The following is an 18,573-nucleotide window of genomic DNA, read 5'->3' as shown; positions in this document are numbered from 1 at the left end:
AAATAAATAAGAAACGAAAAATTACTTTAAATACAAGTGAGTTTTTAAGATGTGGCTTTCCGTTTTTTTTAAGGGAAAGGTCCCACTATTCTGTTACATCTCGGACTGATTGAATACGGAATTTAGGCCAAAGGCTAAGCACTGGGACCTATGAGGCCATTCACCTCTGAAATGGAAACTGACAGTAAAAGGGTTGATAGGTGTAACAGAAGGAAAACCTCAAAGCAGTTGCACTATGAATCAATTGTTCAGAGAGGGTGGAAAATAAGATGGAAGAAACAGATTATGAACGGAGGTACAGTAAAATGAACGAAAGGGGTTGCAGCTAGGGGCCGAAGGCACGCTGCAAAGAACTTTAAGTAATGTCTACAGTGCATCGCATGAGGTGCACTGGCGGCACTACAAGTAAATTAAAATAATGCAGGCAGTAAATTCAAACATTTTTTAACTTTTTAATATGAAGATACATTAATACTACTTTTTACTGATTATTTCCTATAGAACTTTATTAGCAAAATGAAGACGGAAACCTACTTTTTACTGATTACTTTCTCTAGAAATTTATTAAAACCTGTTTCAACTCCAATAAGTTCCAAACCAGTATTTCAGTTATTTAAACGGAATCCCGCACCGTGTTATTTTCCCCGCGCTTACGAAGACCCACCAAAATAATTGCAAGATTTAATCAAATCCCAAGAAGCTTAATTCTTAATACCCCTGTGGTTCCTGCAGTTGACTTGAGCCGAAATGTTTTTGAAATACTTGAAAAATATGACTTGATTTAATTTCTGGTATTCGCATTTTAAGACCAAACTTTATTCACAGGAGACTTTACTTTTACATTATTTATTCATTCTGGTGACAGCATGTTTGCTTGTGTCTCTCTCTCTCTCTCTCTCTCTCTCTCTCTCCAGGTCATATACGTACATACATACATACATACACACGTGTATGTATATATACATGTATATAAATATACACGTATGTATGAATGTATATTATATAGACTATATATATATATATATATATATATATATATATATAATATATATATATATATATATATATATATAGTCTATATACTATATATATATATATATATATATATATATATATATATATTATACATATATGTACAGAAATATCTATGTATATATACATATATACATAGATATGTGTCTGTGTGTATATGTCTTTGTGGGTTGTATACAGTATATATAAAAGAGGTCACTAAACCACAATGACCTGGGGAGGGCATATGCGTCCACCGTTGCTCTGAGGTCATTATTATCAGTGTAAATTTTCCATTTGCCTAATCACGAAAGATGAGCGTTTTCTATGTGAATTTTTCTCTTCTTATATGGGATCTGAAACCTCTTAAATGGTCACTTATTCTTTATTTCTAAGTAACCTTAACTAACATTTTCTAAATATAGTCTTCTTTATTAATTTCACTGCCCATGAATGATATCGCTTCAGCTTTAATTTTGAGATGTATATAAAAGGTGATCACGAACATAATCATCACGTGCTGAGAAACTTACAAATAACAAGGAATAACTGGCAACTCTTACTCGAAGTTTCCATGTATTTCCACCGCAAGATTTTAACCCCTTGACGGCCTCGAACGTACATATATCCGATATTCATGGATTCCTCCTAAACCCAAATCTGCAATATTGATTAATGGTGCTGAAACAATGGCTTTGCCAATATTGATGAAGCAGTTAACAACGGAAACGATGGAAAACGTGCTACAGGCTCGGGTACAAGAACGGAACGTGTGACAAGATGGCAGGCAATTTCCGAAAGGAAAAAGGTGATGTGGCCCCGAAGGAACTACAAAATTCGGGTACAGTTTATTGACAAGGTCATCAGTCTGGTTGGAATGCTGGTGTCATAAGGATTTCACTTTCTTAAGGAAGATGTTTATGTTTGAAATATATATTTCATCAATGTCTGAGAGGAGAGACCATCTTTGATCGAGAAGATATGTCGCTCTCACTTTCTTGACTGCTGAAGACAAAACAGGTCGTGGTCAGAGTTTCATGGGTCGCGGCTCATACAGCATTATACCGAGGCCCTCGAAAGATAGATCTATTTTCGGTGGCCTTGGTTAATACGATGCACAGAGAACTAGATTGCGCCGAAGTTGTACGTGTTTATTTTAAGCTACTGACCGGGATTCATCTGCAGGCGAAGTCCTCATAAGGGATTTCCGAATCCTGGTCAGTAGTCTGCAATAAACAAGTAATAAATGTCTCGGTATAATGCTGTATGATCAGCGACCCATGAAACTTTGACTACGGCCCGGTGATGGCCAGGGCTCTATCGATCCCAGACGCACGATTATACCTAAATCTAACCTTATAAATAAAATCAAAACTACTGAGGCTAGACTGCTGCAATTTGATTTGTTTGATGATTGGAGGGTGGATGATAACATACCAATTTGTAGCCCTCTGGTGAGTGCGGACGGACAGACAAAGCCATCTCAATAGTTTTCATTTACAGAACACTATAAACTGGATCTATTCGCACTCGCCGGAATGAACAAGGTATTTAAAGCTTTCAATATCAATTTAAACGACTCAAAAGTGAATCATCTGAAGTCATACAAAAGGTGATACGGGAACGCAATGAAAGTTAACGAAGTGAAATACCCTTAGCTTAACTGCACTGTCTATTCTGGAGGGAGATACTGAAGAGTATGCAAAATAAAACAGGAGCAACTAGCTCACTTAGACTATAGTATAAGAACTGTAACTAGTAAAACCTTCCCCTAAAACTGAACCCACCTTCACCATCTGCCGACACTTAACCCCACTCCCCCAAAACCGAATCCACCATACCCATCTGCCGCCCCCAACCCCCCTCCCTCCCCCAACCACAACAAGCAAAAAAATGTCTCATCACTATCCTTACTATCCTTTTTAAAACCAGTCATTTATTTCCAAAGTTTAAGTACTACATATCTCAAATCCCGCTCGAACTCATGCCCCCCCCCCCCCCACCCCCCCCCCCCCCACCACCTACCCACTCCCGACGCAAAAAAGTCTCGACTCTCAAATGCTTTATTGCTTTATCTTCCTTCAAAAATCTGATATTCATTGCCAGTCACGATAATCACCTTCGGTAAAAATTCTGAGCGTTGCTGATCACAACAAAAGTTACCTCCTTATTCTTTATATGCCAGAATCTATTCAACATTCTGCCTGCCACCATGCCACTCTTTGGGATAATTTCTTTTAAAAAAACGTAAATAAAGAAGCCCATAGAGCATTTTACAACAGTGCAGACAAACAGAAACCAAATAGGCAAATAAACATAGACAATAAAAGGCAAAAACTAAATCTCTTGCCTGAGATGTTTACAATAGTACCAATATTTTTTTTACAGGATATTTATAGATATTCCTTGAAAAGACGTAAAAGAACAGGAGAAAGGGACAAAATGGGCCACAAAAACGCTGCTAGAGAATCGACTGTTGTTACGTAACCTTTCTCTCTCTCTCTCTCTCTCTCTCTCTCTCTCTCTCTCTCTCTCTCTCTATCTCTCTCTCTCCTCTCTCTCTCTCTCTCTCATCCTTGCCTCCAATAAACAATACCCTCACGTACACAGACGATTATTTTTTCCCCCATTTTCGTTTCAGAAGCAGATGAAAGCCGGAACTAAAGATGACCTCCGGAAGCTCCCCGTTCCAACAATGTATATTGGAACGGTCGACACCATGAATATTTCCAACCCCTTTTTGTAGCTGGTGGATTGGGGCCCTGAAACACCTGGGCTGCTTCCTACCTGAGCTAGATGCTAATGCCGCGGCTGGATTCTGGGTAAATCGAGAGGATATCTCTCTCTCTCTATCTCTCTCTCAATATTTATTTATATATATATATATATATATATATATATATATATATATATATATACATATATATATATACATATATATATATATATATATACATACATATATATATACTATATACACACACATACACACACACACACACACACACACACACATATATATATATATATAAATATATAGATTATGTATGTAATATATATATAATATTATAGATATATATTAATATATATATTTATATATATATATATATTTATATATATATATATATATATAGTATATATATACATATTTGCAACTATTAAAAAATGAGAACGTATATGGAGACAGTGGAAACCGCTTAAAATTTAAACTACTTTAATAACAATTAGTAAGCTCCGATTCAAACCACAAACAGAACGTAAACACAAGCCACGGACCAGTTACACAAAAGCAACGACCAGCCGTACAGCATTTCTTCACAAACTACCTATTACCACACAACATTAAATTCTTCATAAACTACCTATCACCAATTATAATTATTATACTGAGGCTTACGGCACAATACCCAAATCGCCAATCTTTACAACAACTCAACATTAGATTTAAATAAGCCTATAACATAAAAAATCTATTAGAGACCACAGTTACAAGAAAAAGTCTTAAATGCTAGACAACACATTACCAAAATTTCTTCTTTAGAAACTTGTAACTCTTTCACTTGTTTGCTGCTAAAATCATTGTGCTGGGTCTATATTTACAAACCAGAGACCTGCTAGACATACATGGGCCGAATAATAATTAACTTATTTTAGTACAATTACTTTTTTATCATACAAAAACTATCGTCACCTACAAAACATTCTTTAATCATAATGGGGTAAATTCTATAAGGCTCACTGAAGCAATCATCGCTTACTTATGTCACTTCGTTGTTGTGATATAAGAATCGTGATCTCAGCGGCCAGTTTTTTCTGTCCGTTGGCACTTTCTCTGTCCGCCCTCAGATCTTAAAAATGACAGAGGATAGAGGGCTACAAATTGGTATGTTGATCAACAACGCTCCAATCATCAACCATATAAAATTGCAGCCCTCTAGCCTCAATAGCTTTCATGTTATATATGGTTAAATTTAGTCATAATCGTGCATAGGTCAACGCTATAGGAGACACCCCAACCCCGGGCTTAGGTTAAAGTTTCATTGGCCGCGGCTCATACTGTATCATACCGAGACTACCCAAAGATAGATCTACTTTCAGCGGCCTTGATTATATACGCTGTACAGAAAACTCGACTGCGTCATTTGGCGCATTTTTTACTTATCTTTTACACATTAACTCGGTGTAGACCAGTGACACTAGAACTGCACGGTGCGGCAACTGGTTCTATTCCTTCCCTGCAGACTTCTTTACACATTCCGGGTTTGAAGCTTAGAACCCTCCAGCTTTACTTTTCATGCCGATTATGGAATATGCAAACCTTATCACCTCCCATCTGGAGACTCTTCTTGTTTACCTTGTGTATTCGTTTGTCTGTTTTTTTTTTTTTTTTTTTTTTTGTTTTTTTTTTAGCAGGACGACATTAAACGGTATGTGTGGAATTGACAGCATTACAGCAAAGGCAGTTTTTTTTTGTGTATTTTTACTTGGTCGCTGCCGGAAGTTCGTTTATTTTTCACGCGGTGGTGACACTGGCCGAGTGCGACTTGTTATTGTTGCAAACCAATCTTTTGGCCATTGATAGTATATACTAAATATGATGAATATATATATAATTTAGAGATGATAGAGAGATAGAGCGGAGACGAGAATAGAAATAGACAGACCTCCAGACATTACACACAGACAGTAATCAGACAGACAGACGCAGACATACAGACAGTACATACATTGACATACATAACATATATATAGTTAAGTATATATATATAGATATAGATATTAGACACAATACCATACGAATCTGGTAAAAAGTAACCGATAGATTTTACACATGCCCACACACACACACACATATATACTATATATATAAATATATATATATATATATATATATATATATATATATATATATATATATATATACATATATATATACACACACATATATACATAATACATATAAATATATGTATATATATATATATATATATATATATATATATATATAGATATATATGTTAAAACAGATACATCTCAAGTATAAAAAGGCCCATTAAAAACACTACATTTTAAAACTAAGGACTATATTGAGGTGGACTTGCTTCCACCCTTATCAAGCGGTGAATCCTTAGTTTTAAAAACAGTGTGTTTTAATGGGCCTTTTATTCCTGAAACATATATAATACAAATATAAATATATATATATATATATATATATATATATATATATATATATATATATATATATATATATATGGCAGTGTCCACTCCATTTGGTGGTTCACTTCCTCGCCTTACCAACGAATGACCTGAGTTCGATCCCACATAACGAAAACGTCTTTGAGCCAGTACCCTGCAAATTCCGTTTCAAATAGCAGATAAGACATTTTATTTTGCTTTCCTTAGTGAATATCTATCAAGCAAAAATAAATAAATAAATAAAAGCAAGTGTAAGGCACGACATATTTAAAACGTTAAGATTAAGATATGATATTGAAACATGAAGAAGCAAGTTTTTATTTATAAAAAAAATCAAAGTACGATGCTACGTGTATAAAAGACATAAAACCTTTGATTTTTCTGTATAATGAAAATTGATAATCGTCTTAAATGTTATATAGTAGCGATGTCATGAAAAGGTAATCAAAGGACCTTTCTTTTTCAGTTTTACGTCTGTCTATAGAAGAAATGAGTCGGTCAAGCGATAAAAAAAAGTACCCTAATAACCTTTAAAGAACTGAGACCATAACAAACAAGGGATGCAAGTTCAATTGGCATTTTCTTCCCAGATTAAAATGAGCCTCGGGGATGTATAGGATGATGAAGCCCTTTGGAATGATACACAAGAAAGTAACAGTAACATGAAGTTCCGTAAATGGAAAACCAATCATGCTTGTAAACCTCCAGGAGTAAAATATCGCTCTTAACCCGAGGTCAGTTAAGGGCAGATTCGTCGAAAGGTCAAAAGTCGCTCAGGAAATATTAATGTCGTAGCAGAGGAAGGGGACTTCAGCTACTACGGATCGATGTGATATCTGGGAAAGATAAGAAGGAAAGACAAACGATGATGAAATTAATCGGGCTAAGAAATACCAAGAAAGTTTTTTAAATAGTCCTTTTGTCTGTTTCACACACACACAAACATACACACACACACAAACATATATACACTCACACACAAACTTGAGCACAAAAGTTGAGCTTCACTATAATTCCAAACTAATATAATAATACGAAAAATCACCATTAGTTTGACACACGAAGATAAATAACTATAGAATACGCTGTCAATATAACTGGCCCTTACTTCTACGGATTAAGAGGGAAAAACATTATGATGTCAACCAACGTTCTGTAACAAAGCAAATTCTTTCAAATCTTTCTGTTTAATCTACCACTAGTGTTATCCAACTGTTATTTTCGCCTCCTCGTTAATGTAGGCGTTTTCCATATGAATGTACCCTTAATAATAATAATAATAATAATAATAATAATAATAATAATAATAATAATAATAATAATATTAGCCATGATTCCCATGACAAAAGTACTACAGAAGATGGCTGCCGGGTACCAACTCAAGAAAAGAGGCAACAGAATCAACCATCTGATGTTCATGGACATCAAGCTGTATGGTAAGAGCATCAAGGAAATAGATACCCTAATCCAGACTGTAAGGATTGTATCTGGGGACATCAGGATGGAGTTTGGAATAGAAAAATGCGCCTTAGTCAACGTACAAAAAGGCAAAGTAACGAGAACTGAAAGGATAAAGCTACCAGATGGGAGCAACATCAAACACATAGATGAGACAGGATACAAATACCTGGGAATAATGGAAGGAGGGGATATAAAACACCAAGAGATGAAGGAAACGATCAGGAAAGAATATATGCAGAGACTCAAGGCGATACTCAAGTCAAAACTCAACTCCATCTAAGGCCATTACCATCGTTTTAAATGTCACAGAGTTAATATCAATGCGAACCAAAACCTTTTTAATCACTTCTCGGTCTTCATGCCCAGAGATGGAAGGAAGACACGATCAGGAAAGAATATTGCAGAGACTCAAGGCGATACGCAAGTCAAAACTCAACGACCGGAAATATATAAAAGCCATAAAACACATGGCATGCCATTAATCAGATACAGCGCATGAATAGTGGAATGGCCGAAGGCAGAATCTCTCCGAAGCATAGTCAGAAAACCAGGAAAACATATGACAATACACAAAGCACTACACCCAAGAGCAAATACGGACAGACTATACATAACACGAAAGGAAGGAGGGAGAGGACTACTAAGTATAGAGGACTGCGTCAACATCGAGAACAGAGCACTGGGGCAATATCTGAAAACCAGTGAAGACGAGTGGCTAAAGAGTGCATGGGAAGAAGGACTACTAAAAGTAGACGAAGACCCAGAGGAATGACAGACAGAACAGAGGACTGGCACAACAAACCAATGCACGGACAATACATGAGACAGACTAAAGAACTAGCCAGCGATGACACATGGCTAAAGAAGGAAACTGAAGGAATGATAACAACGGCACAAGATCAGGCCCTAAGAACCAGATATGTTCAAAGAACGATAGACGGAAATAACATCTCTCCCATATGTAGGAAGTGCAATACGAAAAATGAAACCATAAACCACATAGCAAGCGAATGTTCGGCACTTGCACAGAACCAGTACAAAAAGAGGCATGATTCAGTGGCAAAAGCCCTCCACTGGAGCCTGTGCAAGAAACATCAGCTACCTTGCAGTAATAAGTGGTACGAGCACCAACCTGAGGGAGTGATAGAAAACGATCAGGCAAAGATCCTCTGGGACTACGATATCAGAACGGATAGGGTGATACGTGCAAACAGACCAGACGTGACGTTGATTGACAAATTCAAGAAGAAAGTATCACTCATTGATGTCGCAATACCATGGGACACCAGAGTTGAAGAGAAAGAGAGGGAAAAAATGGATAAGTATCAAGATCTGAAAATAGAAATAAGAAGGATATGGGATATGCCAGTGGAAATCGTACCCATAATCATAGGAGCACTAGGCACGATCCCAAGATCCCTGAAAAGGAATCTAGGAAAACTAGAGGCTGAAGTAGCTCCAGGATGCAACCCGGAACCCCACACTATAAATACCACCCAGTCGAATTGGAGGACTGTGATAGAGAGAAAAAAAAAATAATAATAATGAATTATCTGGATTACCCCAATGAACATTTCAGTGATATCGATGCACCGTAGAATACCCAGCATTTAGTGTTCTCTTGTTTCACAACAGCAAAAGCTACCATTAATCACTTTGCATTATGCATTAGAGAGCCATTTGGGTTAAGAATATATCTGCCCACCATGTAAAAAATCCCATATTGAGCATCAGTCCTTTTGTCATTCATTTTCAGAATAATTTTTTAGGAGCTCGTCAATAAATTTTCAAGTGTTCGCCAGACACCTTGTCAATACCATAGGGAGATATTTAGTTAGTATCACCAAGCTGTTTCCATTCAGTTAGCAATACGGTCAGCAGCCGTCTTGCAAATACCACAAATTATTTGTAAATCTTTAACAGCCATTTTGTATATTCCGCGAAAAATTCATTAGCCAATTTGTAAATACCACGAAGCATCTATCAGGTTTCCGTAAAGGAACCGTTCAATAGGCATTTTGTAAATATCATAACAAACTGATCAGCCATTTTTCAAAAAACAAAACAAGTCATGTCTATTTTTTAAAACACCCAAGTGTTTGACATATTATGTTTTATTGGCATCGCAACCGTTCATGAAACATTTTATACACATCGCACAGTTTGTCAGGCATTTGGAAATACCACAGAACTTTAGTTTTTTTTTTTTTAGCCATTTTGCAAACAGCACAGAGTTCGTTAGCCATTTTCTAATACTGCTCGCAAAGGTTTGAAAAAAGCTGCAGCCCTGTGAATCGTGAATCAGAAACCAGCATTTGTAAAATACTTTGATGATGTTGTCGTTTTTTACGAAGCTCGCTTTATGCCAACAAGGGCTCTTGGTCATAAAGCAGCCTGCGAAGTAGGATAATTTATCAGCTGCGTAATAAAAGCCTATAAAATCCCTTGCAAACCTTTGATCCAAGGATGGAAACGAGCAAAGGCTTCCTCTCAGAGGCTACCGGCTTCTGATGGATCTTGGCTTCCTCACTGGTTGTCACGGGAGACGCGACTGTACTTATGAGAGATATTTGGCTCGCCACTGACTGTTACATGGTAACGTAATTGAGCTCTGAGGTTTTGTGCCTTTGCTTTCATCTCCTGATCCCAAAAATCAGTGAAGTAAGAAGGAAAGGTCCTAGGATTTAAGAAGGATGTCTTCGGATAAGAAGGAAAGTTCCTGGGACTTAACAGTTATATCTCAGGATACCGCAGTTATACGAAAATGATATTTCAAATTCGGACATTAAACATACGAGGAGCTAGACTGCTTTCAAGCGATTTACGTCATCAGTCTCGTAAATCTGTTTTCTCACTCTCTCTGGAAGTGCATTGATAAGGAGACACATTTTGAAAAAATATATTTGCATTAAATTTGGCGGCAGTGTTCGATATATTTCGACCGTTCAAAACCTCTTTTCAATATTGTTTTATACTTCCGGTATTAATTCATTTAAAGTTCTTTCTATTCTGTTTTAATCATTTTATGACAACTGTAATTTTCCATTTTCGTCTTTTGTCCTAGTCATTTGAATGATTGTAAATTTGTTTTTGTCTTTTCAGCCTTGAAAATGGGACTTCTTGTCCAGAGACTTCGGCAATCATAATAAAACCATCTGATTTCGACCTGACTGTCCTTCTCCGACTTCGATCGTTTCATGAAGTTTTAAGTAACTACCTGCCTCCTGTGGTATATATATTATATATATATATATATATATATATATATATATATATATATATATATATATATATATATATATATATATATATATATATCAATTCCTATAACCATCTTTCTTTCAATCCGCTCAGTCGGCTTTCAAACAAAAATATCATCGATTTTTTGGGATGCAAATGTTAACTATGCCAGCCTCAAAGAAAACAGGAAAAGGGCGGGGAAGGAAATAACGGACTTGAAGGAAAAAAGTTAAAAAAGCATAAAAAAAAAGTAAATAAACAGTGAGAAAATTTGTAGTTGTCCAACTCCGTGGCTAATTTTGCTTTCAAGCCTCATAAATCACTTTGCCCTTTATCTTTATCTTCATTTTCATCAAATATCGGTTACTGATAGTACACACGCGGAAAGAAACTTTGGCGACATCCAAATGATTTTTTTCAATATTCCCGGATTTCTGTTTCTCCAGTAAATTCTCAAATCTCAATTGGTTCCGGTGTTTTCTGTGACTTTGCTTGAGGCCATTTATTCAAATATAAAATCGCCTCGTGTTTCTTTTTCAGACTATGTTTAGCTTCTACTTTTATGAATATTTAATCTTTTTATTTTTTCTACCCAGTGATCTTCATAATCCTTCTCTAGCCAAAAACACTTCGACATAAATTACCCAACTGTCATATCATTATTTTCCAACAAAAATATTACAGTGCAGTTTGTATAAATTATCATATCAAATTTCATAATTCTAAATATTTCACCCCAAATTTCTTAGTTTTCTTTTCTATTAGCTTGCTCGGGGAATAAGCCTACATATTGCTTTGATGTTGTTGTTGCTGTTTTGGCGGGAGGAGGGGTGGGGTAAAAGGATGCTTTAAATTGAAAAACTTATTCATGCAAAACATTTAATTAAAAAAACATTTGTGAATTAAATATCATAAAATATGAAATTAATCAGACTGCTATCATCGAAGCCAGCAAATATTTTCTAGAATTCTTCTTCTGTTTTAATATCATTATATGTTTCATTATAGCTGTCGGTAACTCGGTATCTCCATTAGGTAAAGATAGAATAAAGAATAGAAATGAATGGTTATTATACTGTTTGGTAGTTTCAGTAGTTGAAGAGAGATAATGAAAATTTATGATTACTATACTATGTGCTAGGTAAAAGTGGTTGCTTGACGATCGTTCGCTACTCTTAGTGTTGAACGTAAACAAAAGGCTGGAAGCTTTTTTTTCTGTTTGTTTGTTTATTATAGTTAATGGTTAATTAATAATTATTTGAAATGAGTACATACTGATTATCTAAACATTTTATTGGCATATTCTAAGCTTTTAGCTTCTTAGGTTTAGATGTCAGAACCATAGACTAGGCTACAGTAGCAACTGCTAGCATAGCCTAGGCTTATTGCTAGAATCAAAATGCAACATTAAAGGGACATATGCTAAAGTCCTAATATATGCAGTAAAAATGGGGTTGAACATTACATACAGTTGAATATTACTCAAGTATATACAGTATTTTGCCTTTTTGGAGTTATATTTCTTCCGTCGGATCGGCGTTATAACTCTAGAACACGTGTTGTAAGCCTGGAATAATTTCTGACGAACATAATTGAAAGGCGTCGCAAACTCGGAACGTCGTAAGCCGCAGCCGTCGTAAGCTGCAGCCGTCATAAGCCGCAGACTGCCTGTATAGCATATTTATTTTAATTTTCGTTGGTGAAACAATGTTCTATCTGACTGTAGATTTTAGTATGTGCTCTGAGTAAGCTGGTGGTCGGGTCATGCATTGTCCTTTCTAAAATAAAATAAACCCCGAAAAGCATTTAAATGTAAAATTTCTTTCCTTAAGGGTACAACCAACTTTGCAAGAACACAAAAAAAAATGATTTTGCATACAGGGGAAAAAACCGAAAAATAAATTACTAAACTTCTCCAACGCTACAAAAGAATAAAAAAAAAAAGGAAATTGTAAACAAGTTAGTTAAGGACGCAGAAAAAAACAAACAAAAAACTCGAGGATGTTTTCGAAAAGAGATAAAGAACAGGGTTGAAAAATCGTCTCGGAAATTGTCGTTGAGATTTTTATTCATCGGAGAGAAAAAGTTGTTACGAGTAGGGACTGATTCGACGACGAAGAAGAAGAAGAAGAAGAAGAAGAAGAAGAAGAAGAAGAAGAAGAAGAAGAAGAGGAGGAGGAGAAGGAGGAGGAGGAGTTGATGATGATAATGGTGACAAAAGTATGGAAGAGTTATCATAAAAAAATAGCCAAATATTCGACAATCCTTTGTTACTATGTCCTTCATTCCCAACACTGGTGGTTTAAATTCAGCTTAATTCCATGAGCACAATATACTTCTCAAGTGGAAAGAAATCACAAGATTAGAAACGGCGAAAAATTCATGGCGACTGTCACCAAGGGACTGATTTGGAAAGCGACAGATGTGTCATAGGACTTTAACTTCTCATATGATTTTTTTTTTTTCGTTTCTCTCTTTTTTTTCAATCGTCCTAAAAAAAACTCGGATCCCTTTTGAGCCACATGATGAAAAATCTCTTTTTCAGAGTAGACGTGGATGGCTACTTGCTTAAATATTAACCTCACACACCACTTTTTAGTTTTCTGTGAAAGAAAACTATGGAGATAGCTATTTGTCTGTCCGTCCGTACTTTTTCTGTCCGCTCTCAGATCTTGCAAACTTCTGAGGCTAAAGAGCTGCAAATTGGTATGTTGATCACCCACCCGCCGACCATCAAACATAAAATTGCAGCCATCTAGCCTCAACCGTTTTTACTTTATTTAAGGTTAAAATTAGCCATGATTGTGTGTTTGGCGCCGCCAAAGTGCCAATAACACAGGCCACCACCGGGCCGTGGCTGAGTTTCATGCAGTATTATACGCTGTACAGAAAACTCCATTGCGCCAAGGAAACTTCAGCCCATTTTTTGCTTGTTTTCCGTTTTCTTGTTCTCTGGACCATTCAACATTTTTATATAATGATTAAACGAATACTGCGAATAAAAAAATGGATTAACCAAATGTCATTTAACCTTAGACATTAAAAAATACGTTGCAAATAAATTCATCTTAGTAAAGCATTTTCTTGCTAGTGTGTGTGCTGTTAAAAATGATAAAATATTACCATATTATCATCGTAATGTCTTACGAGTTTAGAACATTGCAGTAGCATAAAATTATTAATTTAAATGGTAATATATTTGACTATATGCTTTTAGAGCATTAAAATGTGACACAGTAGGAAAATAAATAAGAATACACACTAAGCTGTATAAAAGTTTGGTTTGTAGAATAAAATCCCAAGCATTTTCCGCGTAGTGTTTTACATACAATTTTACTTCATTCTATTTGGTATTTATGTCTTACCATCCCCGAGCATAATCTGGAACTGAACATATTTTCCACTTTCCACACACTACCCACGACATCGGAACTTGCACAGAACCACTGCAGCTATATCGCACATGTATGTACGGTGAATGTGGAAGCTGTACTCAGGGAAGCACCGATCTTGTGCATGACTGACTCTCTGTCAGGACACACACACACACACACATACACTCACACACACCACAATATAAATTAACAAGCAGAAATCTCGACACACCTCAGCAACAAGAAACCTTCCAAAGCCACGCGTGAGTGCACATATACATCGATGTTTTTCTGCGACATTGTGAGAGACAAACAAGCAATGATTGTTTTCCTGAGGTATTGGAACCGGAGACATTGAAAAAACACAAACACGAGAATGTTATCCGAAGACATACTGAAGTAAAGGACCATGATGAAGCATCATGGAAATTTTCCAGAGACTTAATCAAATACTTTCGAAAAGCTAAAAAAAGTAATTAATGTTTTAATGTCTTCCTGGTACATTTTGACGCTGAAGAATGTAAAGAAAAAAAAAAGGGACAAGCAAAGGGACAGATAAACAAACAGCCTTTTTAAGGACTCCAGTTAACAAAACAACTTCCCCACCCTTCATTAACTCTCATTTTGCTTCCTCCCTATCTTCTATCTCATCCCCTCAACTTACTTCCCCTCAAAACTAGCCCCCCCCCCACCCCCCCACCCCCACCCCCCACCCCCAACCCTCAAATCGTTACCCAACGCTCATTTCACTTCCCGATTCCCTCATTCTATTCCTGCTCCCATCTCCCCCATTCCGAGTTCCCTCTCCTCACTTTACATCAACCCCCTACCCCCTTCTCTGTATTCCCCCCTTACCCCTCATCTTACTCGCCCGTCCCCTCGTTTTACATGATCTTTTCAACCTTCCTTTTTCCCCAAAATCTTTTCTATGCTGTAAAATAATCCGCTGTAAACGAGAGCTCCTTCCTACTAAATTCCAGCGCCTTGAAGATGTCGCGAATTTCCTCTATGGAAATTTGACTTTCTCTCTCTCTCTCTCTCTCTCTCTCTCTCTCTCTCTCTCTCTCTCATAAAAACACGGTGAAAGGAGGCAGGAATTTTGGGAGTCTGCTAATCTCTCTCTCTCTCTCTCTCTCTCTCCTTCTTAAAAACACGGTAAATGGAGACAATAATTTTGGGAGTCTGCTAATTCTCTCTCTCTCTCTCTCTCTCTCTCTCTCTCTCTCTCTCTCTCTCTCTCTCTCTCTCTCTCATAAAAACACGGTGAAAAGAGGCAGGAATTTTGGTAGTCTGCTAATTCTCTCTCCCTCTCTCTCTCTCTGACTTTTTTTCACTCACCCTAGCCAACGGACAAAATGTTCTAAAACATTAAGTAAATTAGACAAATTAACAATATACATAATACAAAATTAAAAACTGATAATTAGTATCTATATTCTTTTTAAAAAGGTTTTCGTGCCAGTTTTTAGGTCGGGGTTGGGTGTCAAAGAAATATTTATTTATATAGTAAATTGATAATTCAGTTTATTTTATTTTATTTTTTTTATTGCGTGTTTGTTTTTGGTTTGGTTTCGTGATCACTGATTCAGAGGAAGTGGCATTTAGTCTCCGATAACAAATTGCTCAATTAACAAATTCAAGAGGGAGCGAGTATCAAGTGCTTCTTAGCACAAAAAACTGAGCATAAAGTGTTTATTTTGATAGAGAAATGAGCACTACCTATACTCTTCATACGGAAATCATTGGCATCCACCTATTGAATATCAGAGCAGCAGTCGCTTTTCTTTAAAACAGATAATTAGTAATCAGCATTTATTTATAAAAAAACAAATAAGACCTCAGCACAGTCGAGTTTTCTGTACAGCGTATATGCTGAATGAGTATTGGTCCATAAAGTACTAGCCACTGCCCAGTAGTGGCCTGTCCAATAGCGTTGCCAGACGCACGACCATGGCTAACTTTAACCTTGAATGAAATAAAATTTACTGTGGTTAGAGGGCTGCAATTTGGTATGTGTGATGATTGGAGGGTGGATGGTCAACATATCAATTTGCAGCCCTCTAGCCTCAGTAGGTTTTAAGATCTGAGGGCTGACAGACAAAACCACCTCGATAGTTTCCTTTTGTAGAAAACCAATAAAAAGGGGAAACATGGCGGCTCTCCAAACCCCTACGATAGAGGAGTCTCTGTTTTAGGAAAAGCGGAAGATATGAGAGAGAGAGAGTATTTAGCGCTTGTTTAGTTTGCAAACCTAATATGAACTGGTCGCTTCGTAAGTAACCGCGCACAGCATCTACTAAAGCGCAAAGAAGAAGACATGCATCTCGCAGTCTTCTATAAAATTCTGGGTTTACGAACGAAGAACCTCTAATTTAGCAGGAGGAGAATAATCTCCGGACTCAAAGAGTCCCATTAAAAGCGGACTTCAATGCCGATGCTTGAGTCATAAACGGGTTTCGCAAAAGAGAGCGATCTCGCGTGGAATGAGAATTCGGAGATGGAAGCCCTGCCTCCACTTTGGCCCATCTTCGTTGTGTTGTGCATCTCATCATCTTCTTCAAATCATATTCCTATGACCATATTTGCTCTGTCACTAACTAAACTTCACTTTCATTTCATAACAATAAAGGTTCTGTATCCTACCAAAAGATTTTCACGTAACCTACCGCACGGGTTCCATGATGACATAAACTTAAAATTTGGATTCAGTTACCTAATAGATGGAATCGGAAACTTTAACTGATGGTTCTTTAACCTATGTGAAAGGTTCCTTGACATTAAAACATGAATTTGTAAAAAAAAAAAAAAAAAAAAAAAAAAAAAAAGGTGCTTTGAGCTAACACGGTTTCCGTAACCATGCTTACAAGTACCATAACATACCCTTCTCAGTAACCATGCATATATATAATTACCATATTCTAATCCTTTCAGTAACCATGCTTACAAGTACCATAACATAACCGTCTCTTGGCCACCATCCCCTTACCTGACACAGGCAGACTATTACCATGTAATAACGATTACTATTAACACAGGCTTTGAAGTTGACGAATCTATTTAAAAAAAAGAAGATTCAACAAACAAATACGATATTTTACGAAGATAGTTTATGCCTTTCAGTACTGACAATTAAAAAAAAAAGTTTCCTGTCGTTAAATTAGGCCAGGCATAAGTAGTCGTTTTTCTAGATGATCATTTCCGCCAACTGCAGGAATTCAGCAACGTTTCAACAATGCCACATGAAGAAGTTTACTGTACCGTAATATAATCTTACATTATACTTTTAACCAATGTATCCGTGTCATTCAAAATGATGGCTAAATTCGCACGACCCTTCACTTTTTTCACACGTATACTATATCTAGTATTTTTGGTTCACTGCTTCCAGAATGTTTGTTTGTATGGTGTTTTTACGTTGCATGGAACCAGTGGGCCTTTGTCATAAGGCCATGCTATTAATGAAAACAGCTAACGGTATCATAAAATGAAAATACTTATCTATACGTATACCGTAATCATACTGTTAAATATGATGGAAGTATACAGCAAAACGGCTTAATACTTATAAATAACGATAAACTATATATTTTTGGGAAACCCGTACATCATCATCGAGACCTATTTGTTCATCTTATTTTGCCTTTTATAAATAAACTGCGTTGAGTTATATCTTTTCAGCTTTAAAATTTCCCTTTATTGAGTATTACGACATGGAATTTAAATTTACACAGACCGACATAGACCCATTAAAATACTTGCCTTCAACTTTCGATTTGATAAGCAACAAATGGCATACACACCATTAAACTACATATCTTGGGAAAGGCAATTTATTTTAGTTTAGCTTATACAAAACTGTAATGTATTTTTAAAAAATGGAAGAAATTAAGAAATTAAAAATACAAAAAATAAGATCCAAGATTAAATCTCTGCACGGAGTGGACGGGTCACCAAATATACTGAGGGACCAAAAAAAAAAATAAATAAATAAAAAAATCGAATGTGTTACCAGTAAACAAATCATCATTATCTTCAACCAACCTCCAGCATCAGGGGATGGCAAGGATACAACTGAAAAGGATGCAGACATTTTTCTTGTGTTATTGCATTTCGAATCAGTCATCATCATGAATTCCCCTGCCCAATTTCCTTACAATTTTATTATTCAGATTTCCTTTGTAGAGTACCCTCTCTCTCTCTCTCTCTCTCTCTCTCTCTCTCTCTCTCTCTCTCTCTCTCATTCAGATTTCCTTTTGAGTGTCCTCTCTCTCTCTCTCTTCTCTCTCTC

General features: G+C 36.3%; 1 protein-coding gene across 1 annotated transcript in view; it reads right to left on the bottom strand.

Annotated features, from left to right (window-relative positions):
* Window positions 1-18,573, bottom strand: part of LOC135208936 (acetylcholine receptor subunit alpha-L1-like) — a 459,849-nt gene that overhangs the window by 56,629 nt on the left and 384,647 nt on the right. The window lies entirely within an intron of this gene.

This window comes from Macrobrachium nipponense, chromosome 37 (genome assembly GCF_015104395.2).
Source record: "Macrobrachium nipponense isolate FS-2020 chromosome 37, ASM1510439v2, whole genome shotgun sequence".
Taxonomy (NCBI): domain Eukaryota; kingdom Metazoa; phylum Arthropoda; class Malacostraca; order Decapoda; family Palaemonidae; genus Macrobrachium; species Macrobrachium nipponense.
This window is presented reverse-complemented; position numbering and strand designations above follow the sequence as displayed.